Genomic DNA, 11,188 nt, shown 5'->3' with positions numbered 1-11,188 from the left:
ATTGCTTCTAGGGTTTCTAAAATTGGCTCTCTAACCTGATAAGACTTAAAGATACTAATTATTCTATTTCTGTTAATAAAGAGAGCCATGATGTGATTTGGCAATAGAGATATATAAAATATCATCATTGGATACTTCTTATTTTATTTTTAAAAATTCCAGTATAGTTGGGGCACCCATATATCTTAATCAGTTGAGTATCTGACTCTTGATCTCAGCTCAGGTCTTGATCTCAGAGCTGTGAGTTCAAGCCCCGTGTTGGGCTCTGTGCTGTGTGTGAAGCCAACTTAAAAAAATAATAAATAAAAATAAAATTCCAGTATAGTCAACATACATTGTTATAGTAGTTTCAGGTCTACATTATAGTGATTCAACAATTGTATACATTACTCAGTGCTCTTCATGATACACATACTCTTAGTCCCCTTCACTTAGTTCTCTTAATCGTCTTCACCCACCCCCTACCCACTTCTCCAGTAACCATTGGTTTGTTCTCTGTAGTTAAGAGTCTGTTTTTTGGTTTCTTTTTTTCTTCATTTTGTTTCTTAAATTCCACATATGAATGAAACCACATCATTGGATACTTCTAATAAAACACTTATAAGAACTAAGAATCTAAGTGGCAATGTATATATTTTCAAACACTTTTGTCAAACTAATGAGTATAATGAACTTTGCTGGTTGCTCCTAATATCACTGAACAAAGTGGAGAAAGAAACAGATGAGTTCAGGGATTTAAATTTCTGGCTCAAGTGCCAGATAAATGACCTGAAAGTGTCTATGTCTTTCCTGAAAGAGGCTCTTATCTCCTATAGCCACAGGATTAAGATTGCCAAAAATCAAACCCAGAATTGCATTTTGCAAGTGGATGACTTACAGCGAATTTTGCAGCTTTGCAGGATGTCTCTTGATTAGGAAGAAATGAGATTCTGAAAGTTGGCACGGGGATGTGTGGAAAGACCTTGATGAATCTGGGGACATTGAGCACCTAAATTCTGATAAGCCTTGTTTGCCAGTAGTAGAAACCTCTTCACCAGTCTGAGGAGACTAACTGTGTTGTCTCAGGAAACTGTTGATGGCGTCCCTTGAGGCAGTTGCCTTGCAAAACAATGCTGATTCTCTACAGAATCCACCCCTACCACCCTTCTCTGCTTCCAGACCTATGACTTTGGCTAGTTGATTGTGGTGTCCTTAGAAGTGAAGTCGATTGGAAGCCTACTACATTTTTACTTGGTCTGTATAAGGAGAAAAGTTCTAGGTCAAGTGAACAAAAGTTGTACCTGAATAATAAAGATAGGGAGTCACAGCCCCTGAGTAGATTACCAGACTTGAGTTAGATCCAGAAATTCTTGAATGAAGAATAGGTTCCCTTGAGGAAGGACACTGGTATACTGCTGGTATACTGGTATACTGCTAAAATTTATTTTAGTTGTTTTCCCAGCCTTTCCCAAAGGAATCTATAGCCTCTACCAGGCTAACTCTGTACTGGGGAAAAGGGAATAATAATAATAGACTTTTTGGGGCTCTGAACTGACACCAATTCCAGGAGACTCAAATGTCACTGGTGTCCACCAGTTAAAATCAGGGATTTTGCATGTTACATGATAAATGGAGTTTTGGCTCATATTCCTCTCACACTGGGCCAAGTAGGTCCCCAAACCATCCTGTGGTTATTTCCCCAGTTCTAGAATGCATCATTAAAATAGACTCAGTAACTGAGGAATTCTCACATGGATTCCCTGACTTGTGGATTAAGAGCTACCATGGTGGGAAAGGCCAAGTGGAAGCCACTAGAACTGTCTCTACTTAGAAAAATAGTAAAGTAAAAGTAGAACTGAATTCCTGGAGGGATTTCTGAGATTAGTGCTACCATCAAGGACTGGGAAGATGCAGGGGTGGTGATTCACACCACATTTCCAGTCAGGTGGCAATACATTGTAGGAATGAGACAAGATTCTTTAGAAGGCTAAATATACTCTGAATCACCACTCAATATATGGTGCTGTTACTCCCGTAGCCAGGATTCACAGGTCCAGGAATCTAGGGATGGAATTGGGAGTGGCATCACTCACAACTACCCCTAATAACCTGCTAACAATATTTTTGCCTCCTATACCCACAGTCTTATACTCTGCTGGCCTAGAAGTCTTAGTTCCAAAGGCAGGAATACTTCCACCAGGAGATACAACAATGATCTTATCAAACTGGGAATTAAGACTGCCATCTGGCCATTTTGGACTCCTCAATGCCTCTGAATCAACAGGGAGAGAAAGGAGTTGCTATGCTGGCTGGGCTGATTGATTTGGACTACCCAGAGAAGCTGAACAACTCCACAATAGAGGTAAGGAAGAGTATATATGGAACAGAGGAGATTCCTCAGGGTATCTTAGTATTGCCATTATCTGTGGTTAAAGTCAATGGAAAAGTACAACAATGCAATCTAGGCAGGTTGGCTACTGGCCCAAAAACTTCAGGAATGAAGGTTTGGGTCACCCCACCAGGTAAATAACCATGAGCAGCTGAGATATTTGCTGAGGGCAAAGAGAATATGGAATGGGCAGTGATAAAGGTAGTTATCAATATCAGCTGCAACCATGTGCTCAGTTACAGAAATGAGAACTGTAATTGGCATGAATATTTCTTCCTTATTTTGTTATGAACATGTTTGTGGTTGTGTGTGTGTGTGTGTGTGTGTACATAATACAGTATCTTTGTTTTTGTTGTTCTCTTATCCCCTTATCATGTAATGTAAGCTGCATTGACTTTATATTACAGTCTTTAAATATTGTTAATTTTACATTATAGTATTTAAGTTATGTGATATCAAAGGAGAACAGTAAACATCATTTAAGGTCTTTGCATTGTCTTTTGGAAAAAGGGTTAGTGTCTTCATTTGTATGCAGGATAATTACATGTTAGGGGGAAGTATGACCATATCATTCCATATTTATGCATGTCTGTGATATAAGTTTTCTAAATATTGTTATTTTGAAAGCCCAAAGCTGTTTTATTACTTCTCAGCTCAGTGGCTACAGTGAAGCCCATGGAAAATAGGAAGAAAGTCAGTACTGGGTTCTTCCTGCACAACCTTCACTTCTTCCACTCCTTCCTATACCATAGTTTCCTTCACAATATGCTCTCCCTGTGTTCCTGCTGCCACCAAAATGTCCATTCTTCACTAGACCATAGTCATAAGGTTGCTAGTTGCAATATCCGAAGTCACTGTATTTTCCACTTCCATAATTTCTTCTACATAGTTGTCAAAACCACCTATGTAGCCCCCACCCCGGTTCCCACATCCAGGTCCTCCATCACTATATCTTCATTTTTGTCCCGCATAACCAGTACTGCCTCCAAAACTGCCACCGAAATCCTCTTCTATACCCATTATAGCTATCCCTAAATCCATGTCTTCTTCCTTATCCACAAGAACCTCCTCTAAACTTGCCTCCTGATCCACTGCCCCTGCATTAACCCTTCAAAGCAAAATACCTTTCTCTGCCATTCCTAGAACTTTTTACCTCCCGTGTTCCTTGTCTGCACAAAGCCCACTGGTGGTATGGTATTTCTGCAGTACAATTTTATCCACAGGATCATGGTCATCAAAAGGAATAAAACCAATGCCTCTTTTCTTTCCAGTCTGCCTATTAGTAATGATCTCAAATGGTATAAAGCTTTCTATATTCCTTGCATAATCTCTACGTTGATATTCTTTAGTGTTGTCTTTAATTCCATCACAAGCAGCTTCTTCATAGTTAAATGAGCTCCAGGTTTTCTGGATTTCTCTTGCTATAGCACATTTGGACTTAACCGCTGCCCCATCATTTGAGTGAGATCTTGCAGCCATGATAGCACCAATCTCTGCCATGTATGAAGAACTTACAAAACCCAATACTCTTGAGCTCTTGCTTGCAGGATTCCTTGTTACCTCACAGTCTGTAAATTTTCCCCATGGTTTGTAGTGGTTCCTCAAACTTTCTTCTGTGGTTTCAAAACTTAAGCCACCAGTAACGAAGTTCCAGAAATGTACCTTCTCTTTCTCCATAGCAGACTCAGTCACTTCCACTGAACTTCAGCCCAGTGAGATGAGAGAGATCTCTGTGTACAAGCATGAGCACATTTGTCCTGGTGCTGCTGTCTTGAGGCTTTGTTTTCGTGTCTCTGCTTTGTTATAATTCATGCAAAGCCCTTCCGTACCACCAGATGGAACAGAGTGGTTTGCAAAATCATTTATATTTCATCATGTTATGTCTCTGATTTCTCTTTTTACATTTCTTTTGTGAACCAACTTAACTTCCCGCAAATAACTATTTTCTCAACCACTTCAAACTGAATTGAAACTGTCTCACTTTTCCTCTCTCTTTCTCCGTCTCCTTCCTAGTTCCCTTTAGTTCCGTTCAGCTGACTCAGACCATCATCACACTGATTATTGTAGTGTTGTATTAAAATGCTAATGATACAGAAAATTAAGCTCTATTGTTTGTCACCATTGTATTGAAAATATAGTCATCCAGATAATTGCTTTGTGGTGTTGAAACGTATGCAAATGCTATTTGATTGGATCATATTAAGTGTACAGCTCACTTTATGGAGACCATGAATTCAGTCTTCTTTAAAATTTTATTTATATAAGAATATGTGTAATTCTGAATACATAATTCATGTAAAAATGAAAGTGACTTCTAAGATTCCTAAGACATATGTTTTCTCCCCCAAATTTAATATAAGAATTATCTATCAAGCATTCAGGTCTAATTTTGCCCCACTATTGAGACAAAACCTTTTGAGTACTTTATTCCAGGCCATGTGAATTATGAAGATTTTTCACTCTATCTGGTGGGAACAGGGGCGGTTTCTGGCCTATGTGAGCTCACAGTATTTCTTTCTAATCCCATCCAGTGGTTCCTTGCTCGGGGTTGCACACACGTGTGTTGGTCAGCACTCAGCTGACACTTGAGGAGCATCCCCACTTGGGTTTCCCTTCTCTGGACTGTGACCTGAACTTTCTCTCCATCCAGAAAGTTCAAGGGCTCACCTGGTTTATTACTGACCTCCCAAGGGTCACTGCTCTTCATTGTCTTATATCCAATGTCTTCAAACCTACTTTCCGGTATATTTTGTCCTTTTAAAAGTTATTTTAGGCAGGAGGTTAAATCTGGTTCCTGTTACTTCATTTTGAGCAGAAGCTAATAGGAAGTAACTTGAAAACACTTGTTAAATTCCTAGAAAAAGAGGTGTGTCTCTTTATAAAGACCTTGATGTTTCTGAGCTCTCTGTTCTATTACATCAAATCAGTGATTTTTTTGTATTAGTCAAATAATTTTAGTTTTAATTAGTATAGATTTAAGTGTTTTCACATTTACTTTCTAAAAATTAATAAAAGGAAATCTGGTTTAGCGTTGAGTCAGGAGGACAGCAGGGAGAACTGTCACACCCTCCCGAATTACCACTCATGGTCAACTGCAGACCCAACAGGAAGAGGTGCACTTTGAAAGCAGACACTATTGCAGCTACTAATTTACTAACCCAGCAGGAGAAAGTAAGATTTCTTCCTCCCTAGCAACTTCCCAGCCAATGAGAGACTGTCACAGTTCAGCCAATGAGAAGCCACTACACTTTCAGCTCCGTGTTTACACCAATGGACTTGTAGTTTACAACATCGCCTCCCAAATCCCCCTTTCCTCTATAAAAGAACTTTTCATTCTTTTAATTTCTGGGCTCGCCTACCATTTGCTGGAGCTTGCTTGTCCCAGATTGCAATCCTATGCTGTTCCCAAATAAACCCAGGTTTTGCTGGTTAAATAACTGGCTGTCTTATTTCTAAGGTTAACATTATTTGCTAATCAGAAGTGAGATCCAGCAAAGACCCTAAACCACTCCAAGACTAGGAAGCAAATGGGTGCTGGTCCCCTCGGCGCAAACCAGGCTCAATGGGTCCTGCTGGCTCTTTAGTTTGAGGGTAGATTTTCTCCTGGATTTTGAGCTCTTCTCTCTTTGTGTTCCAGCTCTCTAGGCTTTATTCAGGATCTGTTTTAAGGCTTTATTTTTTCTGAGAGTACTTATTTAGCCTTCAATCCAACTTCTTTTTGGAATTGCCTGTTCCTACTGGAACCATGCTGGCTTTGGTCTGATTCCTTCTGGACCCAGACTGTTCCTGCTGAAATTGTTTTTTTTCAGGATTTTTCTCTTTGCTGTAGAGAAAAATCTCTAAGAAATGGGATCCCCATCATCAAAATACTTTGAGAATACTCCCCCCAACACACACTGGTACTCCAGTTATGTTTATGTTTAAAAAGACCATAGGTCAGGGGTGCCTGGGTGGCTCAGTTGGTTGAGTGTGAACTCTTGATTTTGGCTCAGGTCATGATCCCAGGGTTGTGAGATCAAGCCCTGTGGTGGGCTCCATGCTGAGTGTGGAGCCTGTTTAAGATTCTCTCTCTCCCTCTCCCATTGTCCCTCCCCTGCTCATGTGCACACACACACTCTTTCTCTGTCTCTGTCTCTGTCTCTGTCTCTGTCTCTGTCTCTCTCTCACACACACACACACACACACACACACACACACACACACACTATGGTCCTTCCTCATGTGCACTGATTTAACCAAAAGTAATTTATTTTATTTATTTCAGTGTAATCGACACACTCTATTATAATAGTTTCAGGTGTACAGCATAGTGATTTGAAAAGTTTATACATTACGCTATATTCCCCGTAAGTGTGGCTACTATCTGTCACCATACATCACTATCATATTATTGACTGTATTCCTTATGCTGCACCTTTTATTCCCATGATTTATTCATTCCATAACTGGTAGCCTGTATGTCCCACTCCCCTTCACCCATTTTTCCTATGCCCTCACTCTCCTCTTCTCTGGCAACCATCAATTTCTTCTCTGTATTTAAAGTTCTGATTCTGCTTGTTTATTCATTTTTTTTAAGATTCCACACAGTGAAATCATGTTATTTGTCTTTCTCAGTCTGACTTTTTTCACTTAGCATGATACTCTTTAGGTTCATCCATGTTTTTATGAATGGCGTGATTTCATCTTTTTTAATGGTTGTATAATATTCCAGTGTGTGTGTGTGTGTGTGTGTGTGTGTGTGTGTGTGTATGTGTATACATACCACATCTTCCTCATCAATTTGTCTATTGATGGACACTTAGGTTGCTTCCATAACTTGGCTCTTATAGATAAATGCTGCCATAAACATAGGAGTGCATGTATCTTTTCACGTTAGTATTTTAGTTTTTGTTGGGTACTCAGTAGTAGAATTATCAGATCATATAGTATTTCTATTTTTAACTTTTACAGAACCTCTATACTGTTTTCCACAGTGGCTATAAAAGTTTACATTCCCATCAACAGTGTATGAAGTTTCCTTTTCTCCATATTCTTGTCAACACTTGTTTCTTATCTCTTTGATTTTAGACATTCTGACAGATGTGAGGTGATATCTCATTGTGGTGTTGATTGGCATTTTACTAATTATCAGTGATGTTGAGCATCTTTTCATGTGTCTCTTGGCCATACATATGTCTTCTTTGGAAAAATGTCTATTCAGAATTTCTGCTCATTTATTAAATTGGATTTTTTTTTTTTGGTGTTTGGTTATATAAGCTCTCTGTATTTTGGATATTAACCCATTATTAGATGTATCATTTGCAAATACCTTCTCTAATTCAATAGGTTACCTTTTTGTTTTGTTGGTGGTTTACTTTGCTATGCAAACCCTTTTTATTTTGGTATAGTCCCAATAACTTATTTTGTTTCTTTTGTTTCCTTCTCTTTGGTTTTGTTTTCCTTTCCTTTTGTTTTTTGTTTGGTTTTGTTTCCTTCCATAACTAGAAAAATGTCCCCTATATTAGAGAAATTGCTGCCTCTGTTTTTTTCAGGATTTTTAGTGGTTTCAGGTGTCACATTTATGCCGTTAATTCATTTTGAGTTTATTTTTTTGCATGGTGGTCCAGTTTCATTCTTTTACATGTGGCTGTCCAGTTTTCTCAATATTATTTATTTTTTAAAATTAAAAAAAAATTTAATGTTTATTTTTGAGAAAGAGAGAGAGAGGGAGAGAGAAAGAGAGGGGGAGGAGCAGAGAGAGAGGGAGACACAGAATCAGAAGCAGGCTCCAGGCTAACAGCTGTTAGCACAGAGCTAGACGCGGGGCCCAAACCCACGAACCGCGAGACAATTACCCGAGCTGAAGTTGGGTGCCCAACCAACTGAGCCACGCAGTTGCCCCTCAGTATTATTTATTAAAGAGAATATCTTTTCCCCCACTGTATACTCTTGCCTCCTTTGTTGTAGATTAATTGACTGTATAATAGTGGGCTTATTTCTGGGTGCTTTATTATGATCCATTGATCAATGTGTCTGCTTTTGTGCCAGTACCATACCGATTTGATTACTACAGCTTTGTAGTATATTTTGAAATCTGGAATTGTGATACCTCTAGCTTTGTTTTTCTTTCTCAAGATTGCTTTGGCTATTCCGGGTCTTTTGTGGTTCCACGCAAATTTTGGTATTATTTGTTCTAGTTTTGTGACAAATGCTATTGGTATTTTGATAGGGATTGCATTAAATCTGTAGATTGCTTTGAGTATCATGGACATTTTAACAATGTTTATTCCTCCAATTCATTCTTCCAATTCATTCTTCCAATTCATGAGCATGGAATATCTTTTCATTTGGGTCATCTTCAATTTCTTTCATCAATGTTTTATAGTTTTCAGAGTACAGGTCTTTCACCTCTTTAAGTTTATTCCTAGCTATTTTATTCTTTTTTGGTACAATTGTAAATGGGACTGTTTTCTTTATTTCTCTTTCTGCTACTTCATTATTAGAGAATAGAAATGCTACCAATTTCTGGGAATTAATTTTGTATCCTGCAACTTTACTGACTTATTCTAGTTTTTTAGTGGAGTCTTTTAGGATTTTCTATGTATACTATTATGTCATCTGCAAATAGTGACAGTTTAACTTCTTCTTTGCCAATATGAACGCCTATTATTTTTCTTGTCTGATTGCTGTGGCCAGGACTTTTGGTACTATGTTGAATAAAAGTGGCAAGAGTGGCCATCCTTGTCTCGTTCCTGACCTTAGAGGAAGAGCTCTCAGCTTTTTACCATTGTATATGATGCTAGCTGCAGGTTTTTCATATGTGGCCTTTATTAAGTTGCGGTATCTTCCCTCTAAACCCACTTTGTCGAGAATTTTTATCATGAATGGATGTTGTACTTTGTCAAATGCTTTTTCTGCATATATAGAGATGATCATATGATTTTAATCCTTTCTCTTGATGTGGCAAATCACATTGATTTGTGAATAGTAAATATTTGTGAATATTCCTTGCATTCCTGAAAAAAATCCCACTTGATTATGGTGAATGGGTATTAACTCTTCTTTAAATGTTTGGGAGAATTCACCTGTGAACCCCTTTTACCAGTCAGGTGGTTTGACAAATCTGTGCTGTTTGGCCAGTTTTACAACATTTTCATGGTGCATACCATCCTCATTCCTCTGGGCTAGTTGAGCCGGACACAGGGTGGGTGGGGGTGGGGGCCTCAGAATCATGATCCTGGGATCATGACTTGAGCCGAGACCAAGAGCTGGAAGCTCAACCAACTGAGCCACCCATGCACCCCTATGTTTTTTTTTTTTTTTTTAAACTTCATGACCTTCTTTAACAAAGAAAAATGCCAGTACCTTTGGCGTTTTTTAAGAAGTTCGTTTATTTCATACTGTTATTCAAATTAAGATTCACAGGGGCGAATCTTCAGGATGGAGGACAAGCACACATCCAGGTAACCGACTTTATTATTATTATTAAACGAAAATTACAAGGCTCTATAAATTAAGACGACCTTCTGCTCACCTAAACCACCCTTCTCTTGCACCTGAAAGTCAGTTTGATTTTGCTCACCTGACTTTTCACAATCTCTTCAAGAGCCCAACGAACGGACTGTAACCCAATCCCTCCAGTTGAGGCATCCCATGGAGCTCAGGGGCAAGTACCAGACGAGGTCGCCCTAGACCCCGCCCTGTCCGGGAGGCGGCGGCGCAGCGCGCTGTGGTCTGAGGCATTGTGGGTATTGAAGACCCTCTCCCAGGGCACTGTGGGTAGCGCAGTCCCGCGTCCCGGGGCACTGTGGGTAGCGCACCCCGGAGCACTGTGGGTAGTGCTGCCCTGCGCCCGCCGGCGTCGCTGGTGGCTGGTGGCCGTCCTTGCGCGCTTGTGGTGAGTGATTCCGCCGCTGCCGCCGTTCCGGGGCACTTCGGTGGGGAGAGCCGGGCGAGAGCGGACGGGGTCGGTTCGCTGTCGCCGCGGGTTGCTGGAGGTTCGGGTTTCCCGGCGGGGTTGGGGCGGCCCAGCTGGGAGGGGCTGTGGGCGGGAGTCTGGGGGAAGCGCCGTCAGGCGGGGCTGGGGGCCCAGCGCCTCGTCCTGGAGGAGCCGGGCTGGCCTGGGTGACTCGGGGCACACGGGCGGTGGGGCGGCGCTGCTCGGCGAAGCCGGCTCTGGTGATGCGGGTGCCGCTTGGCCACCTGCCCCCAGGTTTTGGAGGAAGATTGGCCTGGGGCAGATACCCAACCTCGCCTCGATGGTGGGGGCAGCCCGGGCGGAGACTCGGGTCAGCGGCCTCGGGACCGTGGGCTCCTCGGGGCGTTGGAAGGGCCCGGCGGGGTCAGACATCCCCGGGTTGCGTGGGGAGCCCTTGGGTCCCCTTCGGCGCTTTCCGCTTGTGTCAGCCCCCTCCTGGGGCCCTTCCAGGAGCATGGGGTGGTGCCATTGGAGTGGACCCTACCGGGCAGAGCACTTTCCCTAGATCCCCTAGTCACCGGAGGTGGGAGAGGGAATGAATGGTAAGAACTCCGGCCTTAAACTTACAGAAAGTGAAACTCGAGCGTACCCAGGAGTAGCCGTGAAGTTCTATGGGTTCATCAGTCTGATCCACCAGTTATCAATGAGAACCCTATCTTTTCTCCCCCAGCCTGCAACCACCAAGTGTACATCTCTTTGGGCACTGTGTCTGCCCACGGGCCTATGCCAGGCTGGCTGTCGGAGCCCCCGACCCCCCTTCCTTTCAGGGAGAGTTCAAATCCAGACCTCCCCCTTTCTCACTGACTCATCCTGGGCAAGGTACCGAACCTCGTGGAGTGGAGTGTGGAAAGAGTTAAAACTGG

General features: G+C 41.6%; 1 protein-coding gene across 8 annotated transcripts in view; it reads left to right on the top strand.

Annotated features, from left to right (window-relative positions):
* The first annotated feature begins 2,322 nt into the window (after positions 1 to 2,322).
* The window catches only part of ZNF169 (zinc finger protein 169), a 55,669-nt gene continuing 46,803 nt past the window's right edge, over positions 2,323 to 11,188 (top strand). For 4 of the 8 annotated variants that reach the window (XM_047829708.1, XM_047829707.1, XM_047829702.1 and 1 more), the window contains exon 1: positions 10,145 to 10,244. The gene's annotated coding sequence lies outside the window, so the exon portion shown is untranslated. Of the gene's footprint in view, positions 2,342 to 10,144; positions 10,245 to 10,451; positions 10,868 to 11,188 lie in introns of those variants that run through there. The other 4 variants (XM_047829701.1, XM_047829703.1, XM_047829704.1 and 1 more) reach the window with 4 other exon arrangements.

The sequence above is a fragment of the Prionailurus viverrinus genome, chromosome D4 (assembly GCF_022837055.1).
Source record: "Prionailurus viverrinus isolate Anna chromosome D4, UM_Priviv_1.0, whole genome shotgun sequence".
Taxonomy (NCBI): Eukaryota; Metazoa; Chordata; class Mammalia; order Carnivora; family Felidae; genus Prionailurus; species Prionailurus viverrinus.
Note: the sequence above shows the minus strand (reverse complement) of the source record. Positions and strands in the feature narration are given on the sequence as shown.